We start from the raw sequence: 16,671 nt of genomic DNA, 5'->3' as shown, positions 1-16,671 counted from the left end.
ATTTTCAGAGCAGGTCTGAAGCCAGAGATAGGATGCTCTTAACCAAGGGCGGAGGAGAACCACCCCAGGCCTTGGGAGGGAGGGAGACCGTTCTGGGAAAGGGAGAAAAAAAGTGATGTCAATGTCTCCTTGGCTTCCGAGTGGCTCTGCCTCGCCCATGCCAACTCTGAGCACGGAGAGGCAGCAGAGCGAAGCCAGCAGTGAGTGCCACACGAACAGGCACTGGGCCCAAAAGCCTCCCTTTTCCAAAGCTCGTCAATCACCTGGGGGAAAACACTGCAATTTTCCCAAATCAGAGCAATTTTCCCAAATTAGCAGAGACTTTGTTGTTATTACCCCGGTCCGTCCCGTGTTTCCCCTTCGGTGATGGATCGCACAAGAGAGGCCTGCCCAATTAACCAAGCTACTCCCCGGTAGAGAACTGGGGTGGGTGCCAGGTTAACTCTTTCAGCACCAGAGGGGTGTTTGGAAGGCTCTAGCTGCCATTTATGTTCCATAAAAGCCTCTTTTGTCTCTCTGCAAGTGCCAGTTGGAAAGGAGGAGAAAGATTCTGGGCTTGTATCTGATGCAAGTTTGTTCGCTGTCCAGGGTGGTGTGTGTGTGGGTGTGTGCGCTTACGGGGTGGTTTTTTTTAAAAAAATGGGAAATTTAAAATCACCTCGCAAGAAAACCCCAACACATCGTTTTTGCAAATGTTCCAGAAATGTTTTGCAGCTCTTGAAAATAGTGAGTTTAATCAGAAACTGTTTTACCTGTCAGGAAAAAGGAAGAAGGGTGTGTGTGCTTACCATATAAATGGTCCAAATATTAAAAAATGTGACATTAAAAAGAACCCATTGGGCATAAGGGATAGCTCAGTCGGTAGAGCATGAGACTCTTAATCTCAGAGTTGTGGGTTCAAGCCCCATGTTGGGCAAAAGATTCCTGCATTGCAGGGGGTTGGAATAGATTATTCTTGTGGTCCCTTCCAACTCTACAATTCTATGATAAGGCTATCATGTTCATTGCTGATCCACACCTGCTGAATGGGAGATGACACATGCAAAGGTTCTCCTGTTTATTTCCCACACTCTCAGACATGTCTTGTTATTTCCTGCTGTGTGCAGTACACCTGGACTCCTGTTTGTAACAACAGAGGAAGGTGAACACCAGGATTGGGAGTGGGGAGAAGAGGCTGCGGTTGCCTCATCTCCTTATCCAATGGTATGGAAGGAATCCTGGAGACATAACTTAATATCTCTAGGCAAGAGATGGATCCAAGAAGAGTGAGATGCTTGGGTAGTCTATGGCAAGGGATGCTAACCTGTGGTCCTTCAGGTGTAGTCCAACTCCCCATCGTTCTTGACCAACCATGGACCATACTGGCTGGGGCTGAAGGAGTTCAACATCCACAAGGCCACTAGTTTTTCACCTCCCTGCTGTGGAGGAAGGGGAAAAACATTGCTGTGCAGAAATATTCATGTTAGTGTATTCCATTGGAGGCATGCACTACAGGAATTTTGGAATAGCTATCAAAAAGCTTTTTAAAAGGATGTAGCAAAACTATGGGGGCATTGAGTAAGCTTGAATGAGCAGAAGGAAAGCTGTGTTAATCAGACCAAAGGCCCACCCAGTCCAATGTTTCCAATGCCACCCACCCAGATGGCTCTGAGAAACCTATAAAGAAAGCACCAACCCAGGAGCCCTCCTCTGTTGTATGTAGGATTGCCAGACTCAATAGTGGGCAGGACTTCTGTGCCTTTAATTGCCCTGTTCTCTTTTGAGTCTGGAAACCTTAAAGAGAAACCAGCAGACCCTTTTCTTGGAAATTAAAGGGTCTGCTGGTTTCTCTTTAAGGTTTCCAGACTCAAAAGAGAACAGGGCAATTAAAGGCACAGAAGTCCTGTCCACTATTGAGTCTGGCAACCTTAGTTGTATGCCATTATCTGGTATTCAAAGGTATATTGAATAAGTGAAGGAGCACTTAGCATCGTCTGTTTTATTTTGATTAAGTAAAACAATTTATTCGAAGTACATAAAAAGGTCACAGACAAACTGGTGGTGGATTTCATGTTGTTATGATAGGCACTAGCCAGTAGGTGCTTGCAATTTCACGTGGCTACATTCCACACCATGGGTAGGCAAACTAAGGCCCGGGGGCCGGATCCAGCCCAATCGCCTTCTAAAATCTGGCCTGTGGACGGTCCGGGAATCAGCGTGCTTTTACATGAGTAGAATGTGTCCTTTTCTTTAAAATGGATCTCTGGGTTATTTGTGGGGCCCACCTGGTGTTTTTACATGAGTAGAATGTGTCGTTTTATTTAAAATGCATCTTTGGGTTATTTGTGGGGTATAGGAATTTGTTCATTTTTTTTTTCAAAATATAGTCCGGCCCCCCACAAGGTCTGAGGGATGGTGGACCGGCCCCCTGCTGAAAAAGTTTGCTGGCCCCTGTTCCACATGGTACTCATGAGCAAAGCAGATGCACAACATGGAAGAAGCACTAGAATTCGCCAGCAACAAGGATTGTGATATAAGTGTTGGGGAATTTTCTCACAAGAAGAGTGCTGCCTTGGAGAAAAACATCTGGGGACCCTGACAACAACTATGAAGTTACTGTTCTAAAAATAATTAAGGAAGACACAAAGATCTGGAATATTGAATGTTTTACAGCTTGATTCCATCTCAACCTTTTCTTCTTTGGGTTTATATTCCAGGTTTCTCCAAAGAAACCTGGTCCGCAATAATTTCTTCCACACCTTTTCTTTGAACTTTACAGCAGAAATGGGGAACATTTTCCTCACTCAGCCTGAGTGTTGCATTGCCTCATGGGCAAACCTCCCAGAGGTCTCGAGCCAGGGATGGGCTTCGCCAGAGGCAAAAATGGACAGAGCAATGGATGTGACTCTTATCTTTGTCCAGTTGGCTGTACTCCAGCCAAGAAAAAAACCAGACATTTCTACACAAACGTCTCTCCATTCAAGCAAGCAAGAGCCAACATCACTGCTCCAGGACATATTACAGCCAGGCAAAAGCATTTGAGGACACAGAACAGGGACGGTGAATCATGTGGCCTGAGAAGGATCCTGAGGGCCAGGTAGAAAGGCCAGGGAGGCCACATTCAGCCTGTAAACCTGAGATTCCTTGTTTCTGCTTAAGAGGCTGCAGTGCACCTGTTGATGTCTTACTTAGGATGAAGTGGAAGGGAGACAAAACTTACACAATCAGGATCACTCCCAGTCTGGTGCTAACCCAGCTCCTTCCCTGACTGTAAAATGGAAGCAAGGTCCCCCCCCCCCCGTTTTTTGCTTTGAACATCTTAGGCAATACCTCGAGGCAGGTATTATCTGTAGGTATAGCAGGCCATGCATCTCAGCATTAGGCACAGAGGAAGAGAGGAAGCCATTTATGATGGCAGTGATGCAGTACTGATAATAATAAGTTATATACCCACTCTTTAATTATCCTTCCTCATATATGAGATCAGCTGCTTCACAGTCCTCTCTGTGCTGTTCCATTTCCTGCCCTTATTCTGGTACCCTTCCTCCCACCCCAAGAAAGCTGCAAGATGAGGCTGCTCTCTCATTGCCGTCACATACAATCAGACCCTTTGATCAGCCAAACAGAAATGGGGGCCAGGAGGAGGGGGAAGAGGGACAGAATCAAAGAACACTCGAGTCTCAGTTTCTCCATGAAAGTCTTTTTCCCCCTGTCTGCTATATTTTGGTTCCTGCTCTCTGACAAATAACCCCCATCGCTAAGCTTCCAAGCACTAGGCTTTAGAGGGCGAGCCTGCTGCGTCTAACTGAATTGGCCTATAATGAGACCCTTGCCAGGATTAGCACTGAGCCCATGAGGAAGCAATCCAACCGCACCTGCCCTTTGGGTGGACCCAACACGGGCTGGAATGGAAATACAAACACAACGTGTTCTTCCTCTGTCTCTCTGTGAATCCTTAATGGTGCCATATCCCTGTTGCTACCCTGTGGCAAAGATCCATTGAGGGGAGCACCAAGATCCAGGTGGATTTAGAGATGAGGACTGGTCTAGGCAAGGTATCCACAGTCACTCAGACCTCAGATTTCTGTTAGCAGTGCTGCAGGCCAACAACATGGGCCCCGCCAGAGATCCTTTTAATTGTGCATTCGTGATTTAATTTGTGCTCATGATGGCGCTGGGGTGGTTATACGCTAACCTACTTTCAATGCTCTTTGTACCTGCAAAAGACTTCATTTCCAACCAGTTCATGTCCCATAGCTTCCTCCTAAAATCCTGTAACTTTTCATGCCACTTCTGTTCTGGGGTGGGGTGGAGGGGTAGAAGAGTGCAAGAGTGCTCTTCCAGATGGCAAATAAATGAACCAACATTGGGGAAGCACAGCAACTAGGCAAGTGGAAAGTGTGGAGGGTCCAGTAGAAATCCACTATTCATGCACTATGGTTCAGTCTTTTGGTGGGCCCTCATATCTGAATACTAAATCTCAGCCTTTTCCACCTCAGGTCCAATTATTGCACCTCTTGTAGTTTCATCAGCTAGGCTCTTCTTTCCGTTCCTGTGCCTCAGCATAGACAATGTGATGTCATTTCAGCTCTTTCAATTTCCTCAAGATGCTTTTTTCATCCATCTGGCTTGTTCAGCTGCTTGGCTTAACTTTTTAGCTTTGCTCCCAGATGTCTTCATACGGACTAGACAGGTTTGTTTGCTAACAAGTCTACACTGATTCACCACGGCAAGTTCTGAAGAACTTGAAGAACCACGTACTGTACCAGCCTCTGAGTTGCATGCAGAAGGTTACAGTTTCAGTTCCCAGCAGCTCCTCCAGGTAGGGCTGGGAGAGACTTACTGAAGACTGTACTGAGCTAGATGGACCAATGGTCTGACACTGACTCAATATAAGACACCTTCCTATGTTCCTATGTAAGATGAAGCAGTGATTAAAGCTCTAGGATGGAAACCCGAGCTTTAACCTCACACTCAGTTGCCCTTGTGCAAGTGTATCAGAGTCTCAGTTCTTATCAAAATAATAGCTAGAGCTTGCCAAATTGTCACAGCCATATTGCAAAGGCTATTGGAGTCTGAACTCCTGTATTCATGCATCCTACGGCGAAGTGCTGTGCAATGTTTTGCATGTAAAACACTTGTGTTCAGTCCCAGGTCAAGCCAAAACTCCCATCCTAAATTCTGGAAAGTGAATGCCAACCAGTGTAGACCATGAATGAGGAGCCTGTTCAACTACTCACTTCATTTTACAGTCCGTTCCATCCACTGAAAACGTAAGCAGGTTTTTGGCAGCACCAAAGCTGCCCGCCAGGAAACATCACAGCCTTATGATCCTTTGCAGTAAGTTTAGCCAAGTTTACCACAAGCGATCCTTGCCGATTCTTCTAAGACAGGCACCCCCAAACTTTGGCCCTCCAGATGTTTTGGACTACAATTCCCATCTTCCCCAACCACTGGTCCTGCTAGCTAGGGATCATGGGAGTTGTAGGCCAAAACATCTGGAGGGCCGCAGTTTGGGGATGCCTGTTCTAAGACATTTCTTGATTCACCCTCAGCTGGCTGTCCTTTGCTTTGGTCTATAGAACATGCATATGAGAAATATCTGGGGCATACATGTGAACGCTGGTTCCTCTGTGGCTCAAGTGGGCCAATATTGCTGAGGCTTCGTGGAGCTCAACCATCATAAACGCCACATCCCAATAAGACTCCCAGTGACTTTGGCCCCGTGGAGGCACTGCGCTGAGCAATGAAACCCAGCGGTGCTCAACACTAACAAGATGGGTGGCCTACAACCCGCTAACCTGGCGGAGAACATCCCCACACCAATTTGCTTTGAAATGAAGGAGTCACTGAAGGGGTGGAGAGGGAGGGATACACAGCGACAATGGAGTACTCAGCTTAACTAGCATGGCCAATGACTAGGAAAGATGGAATCTGTAGTCCAACCACACCCAGACACCCACAGGTTCCTCACCCTGATATCTACAGTGCTGAGCTGGATGGAACAATTGCTCTGGCTCAGCAGAAGGCAGCTCCTTAGGTTCTTAGCGGACATGTTTCAGCAATTAAAAGTTAAAAGAGGAGCCATTTTAGTCATTGCCCTTTCTCTGTAGATACTGACAGTGCTAATTGTGTTGATGTTCCTTTCATCTGTGGATACTTCCCAGTAAAGCACCCAGTGTATGTCTCCACCCCCCTACAGATGCCTGTTCTTATGAGGTTGCTTCCGAGGACGCCAGTGAAAGAAACTAGTAGGCAAATGAATAGATTCCCTGTCCACTGTTACGTTGCATGCATTTCTGTAGGGCATATAACCAAGTTAATATGGAGTAGGACAAAGAAGGAGCTTGACAGCAATGGATCAAACAGAGGATGAATTTCAGTAAGCAAGCAAAAGGGTTTTTGTTTTTTTGGGGGGAAATCAAATAGTAGCTAAAAGGGCCCAATGTTCATTCTGATGACCATTATCCTAATTCTGGCCCTTAGTTAAGCAAGGATAGGACTGAGCATTTTGATCAGACCAGATAGTTAGGCTGCGTTCATATGCACGTTTACCCAAGAGTAAGGCGCTGTGGTCTAAACCACTGAGCCTAGGGCCAGTGGCGAACGGTGCCGCTTGGCTGCCTGGGACGGTGCCCCCTGGGGGTGGGGCATCGCTCTGCAGTGCGCATGCTTCCTGACGTCACGATGCACACTACGCGCGTGCCAGGATGAGCCAGGACGGACTGCGCTCCCTACGCCCCTCCCTTGCTACGTGCCTGCCTAGGGCTTGCTGATCGGAAGGTCGGCGGTTCGAATCCCTGCGACGGAGTGAGCTCCCGTTGTTCAGTCCCAGTTCCTGCCCACCTAGCAGTTTGAAAGCACGTCAAAGTGCAAGTAGATGAATTGGTACCGCTACGGCAGGAAGGTAAACGGCGTTTCCATGTGCTGCTCTGGTTCACCAGAAGCGGCTTAGTCATGCTGGCCACATGACCTGGAAGCTGTACGCCGGCTCCCTCGGCCAATAAAGCAAGATGAGCACCGCAACCCGAGAGCCTTCTGTGACTGGACCTAATGCTCAGAGGTCCCTTTACCTTTACCTTTAAGCCTCTTTTTATTCAGTGGGTCATACTTTCATACAAATTATTGTTCTATTAGGCTACTTCTTCCTACATCAACATCCCTGACTACTGACCATGCTGGCTGTTGTGGCTCATGGTAGTTAGACTTCTGCAACATCTGGAATGCTACAGCATCTAGAGAGCCACCAGTTCCCCATGCCTGAGGATACCTACTATGCGTTTTTGCTCTCCTCCTCCTTTTCAGTAATGGACATTGGGAGGTGTCCCTTGTAGGGATATCCTCACTACAGAAGAATGTAGGGCTGTCAGCAACACCATGGTCTGCAGATGGTAACTGGGGGGAAGAGTGCAAATCCAGGTCGGCAGGAAAATCTGGATACAGCAGCTGTGGGTGAACAGCTGGAAACAGTTGGAGCCAAAAGGGTGAGAGAGGCAGAAGCAGGGCAACACATGTAGCCCAGCTGCTGTTTCCCATTAACTGTTTGCAAGAAGGTAGTTTACAGATGGAAGCTCTTTAAGGAAGAAATAGGAAGATAAATGTGGTAAGAGAACAAGGGTTACGTGAAGCATCTCTCCAAACTGGTGCCAAGGAGGGACACCTTTCCTAAGTGTTGCTGCAGGAGAAAATATATAATACAGAAAGGAGAATTCATGGATAACAAGTTCCAAGTTTGGGGCAAGTACTCTTTGGTGAGAAAACCCCAGCCGGGATTTAAAATCACAAAATATGCAGCAGAGTGTGGAAATATAGGCAGTTAGGCCTCTGAAATATGCCCGTCCAAGTTCCTTCCAAAGTTCCCCTCTTCCCTTAGCATAGAAAAAGACCACATTAGTAAGTTAAATGGTTTACTTACAAACTTTCCAAAGGTCAGGTTCATGTGCTTTTCCATACAGCGTTCAGAAAAAGTTGCACAGGCAGTGAAAGTTGACTTAGTCACAGTGGCGAAAGCTTCAAAATTATTGCTACAGGAACTCAAGAAATGCTTGTAAGAGCTCACAACCCCAAAGTCCCCATCTGAAAAATGGTAATAAGAGACATCCACTCTGCCATGAACGTGGCAAACGTCAAAGCACCTCCAGACCTGGGAGGCCTCCAGAAAGCCCCGAAGGCAGCCTAAATGGAGGGACTTTTTGTGGGGGGGGGTGAACCTGCCTCTGTCGCTGTGCCTTTATGGCTGCAAGGCTTGTGGGGGGGGACTGGGGGAGAGCTGCTGCCCATCTGTAGCTGCTGCTTCACATTTCAAGGGCATCTGCTCCTGGCCGTGTTGCGGCAGGCCCTGCCTAATCTCTTGCTTGGCCAAGTGGCAGAAGCAGCAAGCAGCAAGAACAAACCCAACCAGCGCCATATGTTGGCTCTGATCCACTGCAGCCCTTCTCTTTGGAGGGCGCCTGCAAAGAGCTAAAAGAGCCTGGATGCCCACATCCCTAGAAGCCAGCTATGACATAGGGGTCTTTAGCCTCCCTCCCCATAAAATATGTGTCTGAAAGTTGATGGGCATTACCAGGGCCAGATTTAGGTTTGATGAGGCCCTAAGCTACTGAAGGTAATAGGGCCCTTTATATGTCCAGCTGTCCTTTGTCAACAAAAAATTGCCGCTGTTTTTTTGTTGTTGAATATATGCTATATGGTAATTTATGGACATAATAGGTATCTAAAGCCATTTGCACATGCAGAATGTAGGCATCCTATATATAGAAATGAGCAAACCAGTGATATTTTAGGGAGCAGGCTAGCAGGCGGGGCTCATTACTAACATCATAGAATCATAGAGTTGGAAGAGACCACAAGGGCCATCCAGTCCAACCTCCTGCCAAGCAGGAAACACCATCAAAACATTCTTGACATATGGCTGCCAAGACTCTGCTCAAAGACCTCCAAAGGAGACTCCACCACACTCCTTGGCAGCAAATTCCACTGCCGAACAGCTCTTACTGTCAGGAAGTTCTTCCTAATGTTTAGGTGGAATCTTCTTTCTTGTACAGTAGTTTGAATCCATTGCCCCGTGTCCGCTTCTCTGGAGCAGCAGAAAACAACCTTTCTCCCTCCTCTCGATATGACATCCTTTTATATATTTGAACATGGCTATCATATCACCCCTTAACCTTCTCTTCTCCAGGCTAAACATACCCAGCTCCCTAAGCTGTTCCTCATAAGGCATCGTTTCCAGGCCTTTGACCATTTTGGTTGCCCTCCTCTGGACACATTCCTGTCAGTATCCTTCTTGAACTGTGGTGCCCAGAACTGGACACCTAGAAGCCTACACAACACCAAGCACTGTTGCTGTATGTATGTATGTATTATTTTATTTTTATCTTATATTTTGGAAATGTACATCCAGTTTTTTTCCCCTTTGAATTTTTTTGGGGCCCCCAAGAGAGTGGGGCCCTAAGCTATAGCTTGTTTAGCTTATAGGTAAATCCGGCACTGGGCATGACCATTCAGATAGTGTCCCAATAAAGGCATTGCCATTAAAACGGTGTGCGTGCAAAACATCATGTGATCGATTATGTGGGGCGGGGCTTACCTGCCCCCCTCCAATACTTCATTGAAGTTGGCAGGCAGCGCGCCTTTTGCTCACACGTGTGCGCGCAGAGCGGCGCTTGCTTGCGGAATTTGCCAAGGCTTGAAAGGGCCTTCGGTTTACAATGTTAACTTCCTGTTCCAGCCCGGCTGCCAATATGACCGCAGGCAGGTTCACCCAGAGTGTCCGGCGGCGGCAGCAGCAGCAGCAGCAACAGCGCTTCTTGGCCGAGGGGAGATCCCTCCTCCTCCCCGCCGCCGCTTCGGATTCCTGGCGGGCGAATAAAAGCGACCAGGGAACCCAGACGCTCTTCCAGGTAGACGAGGCTTTATTTAGTGACTCTTCCCCCTCCTCTGCTCCTTTCTTTCTTGGCCGCCGAGCGGTTTTTCAAACCCAGCCGGGGCGTGGCGTGGTGTCCTTCGCCTGGGTAAATATTTGAGCGCTCGCAGCCAAGAAGGAGGAGAGCCGCTGCGCAAGGCACATGGCGCGGAGAGACCGGCGGGAAAGGGCTGCGAGGGAAGCCGCCTCCTCCTCCGCCGCACCCTTTGTGCTCCGGAGTGAGGCCCCTTCGCTTTTTGCAGCATCCTTTACAGTTTGGGCGGGAAACTTCCCCTTCAGGCTGGGAAGAAGGGTGGGCAGAATTGAGAGGGGGATCTGCCTGAGGAAGAATTCAGACGAGAAAGGAAGCGGTGTGTTTTGTTTTGTTTTGTTGACAGTCCCCTTCTTCTTCTTCTTCTTCGTTAAAGTTGTTTTATGTGTGTTGCAAAACAAACAGATAAAGGGGAAAGGTACATCTATTGTCTCCACTTTCAGCCTGTAGTCATTTTAATAGTTTGTTTGCATTTAGTGAGGAGACACTTTTTGTCATGGACATCTTGCACTGGGGTAGAAAAAGAGGTGTTGGGAGTCTTCTTGAACTTGAGGTGCAGGAGTTGTGTGTTTGTGTGCCAGTTCACTTTGTTTGGGCCTAGTTGCCCCTTGACAAGAGTATAGGTACTTAATTAATAATATAATGATACAGTGGTTCTCAAACGCATTGGTACTCAAACAACTTGGAACCCAAACACTGCAAACCCGGAAGGAAGTGTTCTGGTTTGCGAACTTTTTTTCGGAAGCTGAACGTGCTCCATTCACAGTTGCCAACAGGTTTACCATACCTATCAGCCAATCACCCATTCCCACCACCCTTTGAGTAATACCCCTTCCCTGCCACCCTCACACTATATATAAGGGTCTGGTGACTTCTGTTTCAGTGTATCTGAAGAAGTGTGCATGCACATGAAAGCTCATACCAACTTAGCTGGTCTCTAAGGTGCTACTGGAAGGAATTTTTTTATTTTGTTTCATGCTCCGTTTTGAGTGTTACACTTCCATTCTGAGTGCCACACTGAGGTCTGTCTGTTTCTGCTATTTATTTTGCATTTTTTGCATTATTTGCGGCTTTTGTGTTTTGTTTTGTGACTGTGTGGAACCCAGTTCAGCTACTGATTGGTTGATTGTGTAACTGCAGTACATTGAGAATTGCTTTCATTTTATGGATCAAGGGTCTCATCATGTTAAATTGCTGTTTTGGGGTTGTTTTTAAAAGTCTGGAACGGATTAATCCATTTTGCATTACTTTCTATGGGAAAGGGCGCCTTGATTTTAGAACGGACTTCTGGAACAGATTAAGTTTGAGAACCAAAGTACCACTGTAATTTATTATTTATATGACGCCCGTCTGTCTGGGTTGCCCCTGCTACTCTGGGCAGCTCACAAAAAAAAATGGTAAAAGCACACTATACAGCATCACACTCTAAAAACTCCCCTGAACAGGGCTGTCTTTTAAAAAATCACATTGCTGTTTAACTGTTTGACGTCATCTGCTGGTAGGGTGTTCCACAGGGTGGGCGCCGCTACCAAAAAGACCCTCTGTCTGGTTCCCTGTAACCTCACCTCTCACAATGAGGGAGTCGCTAGAAGGCCCTTGGAGCTGGACCTCAGTGTCCAGGCCGGATGATGGAGGTGGAGACGCTCTTTTAGGCCAACTCCTGCCTTTGGTTACCAGTAGGCTTCTGTTTGCAAAGCCTATTGCTTGAGAAGAATAACCCTTTGTGCAGAACGTAACAGCTTTATACTAGACAACTAGATATACACTACACTATACTATACTATCTATACTAGATAAAGGAATTATTATTATTATTATTATTATTATTATTATTATTATTATTATAGAATTCAGAACTCTCCCACCAGCGTCCCATTCCCAGTGTGCTGTTCTCTAGTGTTCTCCCAAGTCAATTTCCTGGGGTGCAGGATGTTGGGCTAAACATCTTTCAGAGCTGGTTGACTAATATTTGAAAATACTGATAAAATCTTTTAACTGTGACTTTTCACTTTTTGTGTTGTACAGAAGAATGACATTCCCCAGTTACTTGTGCAGCACCCAGCACTCAGTAGCAAGCTCAGTTGAGTTTAATGGGACTTACTCCCAGGGAAGTATGTGTAGGATCGCAACCTTGCTGAATCCATCCAATTTTTCTGAGCGTCTGAGTACAGTTGTTCTCTTTATCTCCTCCTATTGTGCCTCGGTTCTGGTCCCAACTATCTTAAATTTAAGGGATGAATTGCAGCTGTGTGACAGAGTCTAGGCAAACAGTAGAAGTCTGTAGTACGCAAATAGGACTTTATACTGTCAGATGGAGGTGCTTTAAATGCTATTATCCAAACAGTGTTCTCGCTCATCTGAAATACTGTATGTACTCAGGCGGCTCATCTCAAAAAGGATATCAAATTGGAGAGTGTTCAAAGGAGAACCGCAAAAAATGATTAAGGACTGAGAGGAGCTCTCCTGTAAAGAGAGAGATTTGAAATATCTGATTTGTTTATTTTAAAGATGAGACAATTTAAAGTGGCAAGGCTAAAGGTCTGTAAAATAATGAATGGTATCAAGAAGGCAGATCAGGAACTATTGCTGTTTCTATTTTGCAGGATGAGTGTATTATTGAAATGCGAAGATTGCAAAGTCCTAGCAAAGAAAAGCCTTTTCACAGTTAGGGATAATTTTGCATGTGGAACACTCTAACACTGGATATTGCAAATGTTACAAAAGGGGACTGAACTCTTCTAAAGAATATTGTTTGCAAACCCAGCTGTCTTAATAAGCGAAGGATGGTTCAGCACCACATTCTGTCAGTTTCAAGATATCATATTCATCTCTGATTCAATAGCTAATACATTGATCCAAAATCTACACAGCCAAACAGCACCTTATAGGGATGAGTGGAATGTAGGGTGCTGCTGTGTCATATATTCGCTAGGCACTTTGATGACATAATCACTTGCCTTCATGCTCATCTTTATGCCACTGTTAATCCAGTCTCTGGTAAGGTTTCCAGCACCCTGTCTTATTCACTTCTGTGGAATGAGTTCCATTTATTGAGGCCTGAAGGTGTGGACAAGGTGCTTCTGGCTGTCCGTGTTTTACCTGCCCTTTCCTGCCCATCCTGGTTCATTCGTGCAAGTTGTGGGTGGGAGAGTGGACTAAATCTAAGAGGAGGTTAATGCATCGTTGCATGCGAGGGTGGTCCCCATTGCTTTGTTGGAGGTGTGCATCTGCTCCTGAAAAAACCTATCCTGAACGCTGGGGTATTTGACAACTATTGCCTGGTTGCTAAGGCACACTTTTTTGGGGAAGGTTGTGACAATTTTGGAGTTAACATAATCCAGTCTGGGTTCAGGTATGGCTTTGGCACAGAATCGGCTCTGGTTGCCTTCTTCAATGGGGCAACAGGGAGAGTGTGACTCTGTTGCTCCTGTTGGACGTCTCAGTGGCTTTTGATACCATGACCATGGTATTCTCCTGGACCGTCTCCATGAGTTGTGGGTTGGAGGTACTGTTTTATGGTGGTTCTGCTCCTACTACCTGCATGGCCAGTCTCGGAGGATAGCATTGGAGGACTATGTGTCCAGAATCTGGCAGGGTGTCCCTAATGGTATATGAAGCCATTAGGAGCAGTCACCAGGAGATTTGTGGTGTAGTCTCATCAGTATGCTGATGATACCCAACTCATATCTCCCAATTACTGGTAATTCCAAGCCTTGCAGAAGTTGAACCAATCCCTAGGTGCTGTGGTGGGCTGGATGAGGGCCAATAGACTGAAGCTGAATCCTGTTAAGACAGAGACTCTGTGTGTGAGTGGTTTCCAGGTGTGAAGAGCACCTATCACTTAATATTTTCAGAAATAACTTGACCACTGTGACTTATACGTTGGTAACCTCACATTTAGACTACAGTATGTTAATGCACTTTGTGTAGAGCTTCCCTTATGGCTGGTCCAGAGGATGCAGCCGATGCAGAATGCTGCAACCCAAGTGGTTGGTGCTCTGCATCAAGCACTCCAGTGCTAAGGGGTCTGCACTGGCTGACTATTATTACCAAGACGGTTTTAAGGTCCTGTAAAGACCTCTGGACTAGGGCATCTGAAAGACCACCTACTCCTCCATTGCCTGATAAAGGCATTCAGATTGACAAATGAAACCTGGTTAGAGTTGCAATAGCCTGATAATTAGTGGTCAGTGGTAACATAGAGATGGGCTTTTTGAGTGGTGGTTACCAGTGTTGGGAAATTCTCTCCCTGTTGAAATACGAGAGGCCCCCCCTCAATATTGGCATTCTGCTGGCTCTAGAAGGCATTCCCTTGATTTCCTGATCCGAACCTCCTTTCATTGTTTTAATTGCTATTTTAACTTTTAATTGTTGTGCTATTTTATGGGGCTTCTTTTTATTGTACTTTTTAACCGTGGATGTTATTTTAATGATGGAATCGTTTTATAATGCATTTTAATTATGTGTGTTGTTTGTAATTGGTTTTACACTTGTAAACCACTTAGGAGCCACTTTGGCAATTAAGCAACATATTAATTAATTAATTAATTAATTAATCATAATAATATGTATTGATTAACCCAAACTCTGCACATTAAAGACATGGGCAAGGATGTTGTGTAAGTGGAGCATCAGTTGGACTCTGACAATCTTTACTTGCTCTGTAACCGGAGACAAGCTACCAAGTGGCAGCCACAAGTCTTTTAGTAAGCGCCTTCCTTTTACAGCCATGGTGTCTTGCATCCTCATCATGTTTAGGAAGCTGATTATGTGTCATGCAAGCTAGGAGAATAGCTTTCTATATATGATGCTTTTGTACTATACCAGCAGCATAGGAAGTATTTCCCTACAACTCAAAAGGCAGTTTCCACAATGCATGAAGTTTTCTGCATTGTTTCCATGATTGATATGACATTTCCCACTTATGCTGATGTGCTCGGGGTACTACAGTGAATTGGCACAAGGACTAAAATGACAGGCAGGTGCTTTGCGTAGATCACGCACTCTGAATCAGCGTGTCTAAAAGTGAGACACTTTGGGTGAGCCCATGCTATAATATTATGGGAATTTGATCAATGTCTTTCTCCTTAGGCTTAAGATTGCCTGGTAATTAATGGGAGACAATGCAACTAATGTGCAATTTGGCTGCTATAGTGTAAAGTCAGTACAGTACCTTGAGTCACAGCCATCTGGAACCAGATTTGCTAAGCATTTTCAAAGGAGGAATATTTGGGGGAGGGACACGTTCCAAAGCTGCTGATGCCACTTTGCGATGAGCACTGCCTGCTTAGATGCATTTTGCTCTATCCTGCATATCTACAAGTAAACAGACCACTGAAAACACATACATGTTCAATGTACCCGCTCCAAAGGAAACACTTTTGTAAAGGATGCCCTGAACTTTTCACAACTCCAAATAATATCCTGAGGTTGCTACCCGGTAGATCTATGGCTCAGCTTCTGTTTGAATCTTTGCTTTCCCAGTTCTAGCGTGTCAGACAGTCTACTGAACCCAAATGCAATCCTTTGCAACGAAAGCCTGTTTCTAAATCAGGTGGAACTTGGCAACAGAACCCTCCGACACAAACATCAGCGGAACGGTCACTTTCAGAAAAAGGTACCCTGAAAAGAAATCCGGTCAACCACAGAGAGGTGTGCTGACGTCTTGTTTTGGCTGCATCAATTTTCCACGGTGCACGCGGAGTGCCGTTCCTCCTAGCAAAGCGATCTGTACAAGTGGAGTAGAGATTTACAACGGCTGACAACCGGCCCCTTCCACTCCTACTTGTAACACAGTGTTCCCATCGATCCTTCCCCAGACACTGACACTCTCAAAATGGAATGAGCGGCTTGTTCCCATTGGCAGTGGGGAAGGATTCTTCAATATTCCGCTGAGGAACAAGACAGCAGCAAGCAACAGTAGCAGCAGCAGCCAACCGCAGCATCAGCAGTCCCCGGTCCTCTGCAGCAGCCCAGCCCGTGTGCCAACACCACATCACAAGCTCCACAATCCGCCACGCCCCTCAGCAGCCACCACAATTGCTGTGACATCCAAACCGCCTCCAGCCATGGCAACATGCCACCTGCTATAGCATCTCTTACTTGCTGTTACGCCTCACTGTGACTTTCACAACCACACCGCACCACACACTGCAGAAACCCATTGCCGCCACACAGGCAGAACAGTAGCATGTTTCAGAAGGAGGAAGAGTCTGGCTGGGACTCATTCATCTATGGAAACGTAATTTGAGAAAATGAAATTGTATCAATTTTTAATCTCAGAGACGGAAGAAGGGGCGGGAGAGAATCCAGCGTTGCCAGCTTCAATGGCTTTTTGAAAAAAACAATAACCAATCAAAAGCCAAATGCTTAGACCAGCTGAAAAAAAATCTTTCATTTCCCCCCAGAAAATTGTATTCTTTGGACTGCGAGCTGTAATCTTTTTAATTTTTAGAAGGCACAACTAAAGCTTTAGCTGATTAATTAGTGGGGGCAATTTTGATCAGTAGGCTTACTATATATATATATAGTTATATATATATATATATATATATATATATATATATATATATATATATATATATATGTTGCTTTGGCTCTGATATGATATGATGCCATGAAGGTAAAGGGACCCCTGACCATTAGGTCCAGTCATGACCGACTCTGGGGTTGTGGCGCACATCTCGCTTTATTGGCCGAGGGAGCCGGCGTACAGCTTCCGGGTCATGTGGCTAGCATG

At 45.9% G+C, this 16,671-nt stretch overlaps 1 protein-coding gene across 7 annotated transcripts in view; it reads left to right on the top strand.

The window, feature by feature from the left end:
* Positions 1-9,673: 9,673 nt before the first annotated feature.
* BAHCC1 (BAH domain and coiled-coil containing 1) overlaps positions 9,674-16,671 on the top strand; it is a 158,782-nt gene continuing 151,784 nt past the window's right edge. For 4 of the 7 annotated variants that reach the window (XM_060271943.1, XM_060271945.1, XM_060271948.1 and 1 more), the window contains exon 1: positions 9,674-9,878. The gene's annotated coding sequence lies outside the window, so the exon portion shown is untranslated. The remainder of the gene's footprint in view (positions 9,879-16,671) is intronic. The other 3 variants (XM_060271947.1, XM_060271946.1, XM_060271944.1) reach the window with 2 other exon arrangements.

This window comes from Zootoca vivipara, chromosome 2 (assembly GCF_963506605.1).
Source record: "Zootoca vivipara chromosome 2, rZooViv1.1, whole genome shotgun sequence".
Lineage (NCBI taxonomy): Eukaryota > Metazoa > Chordata > Lepidosauria > Squamata > Lacertidae > Zootoca > Zootoca vivipara.
Note: the sequence above shows the minus strand (reverse complement) of the source record. Positions and strands in the feature narration are given on the sequence as shown.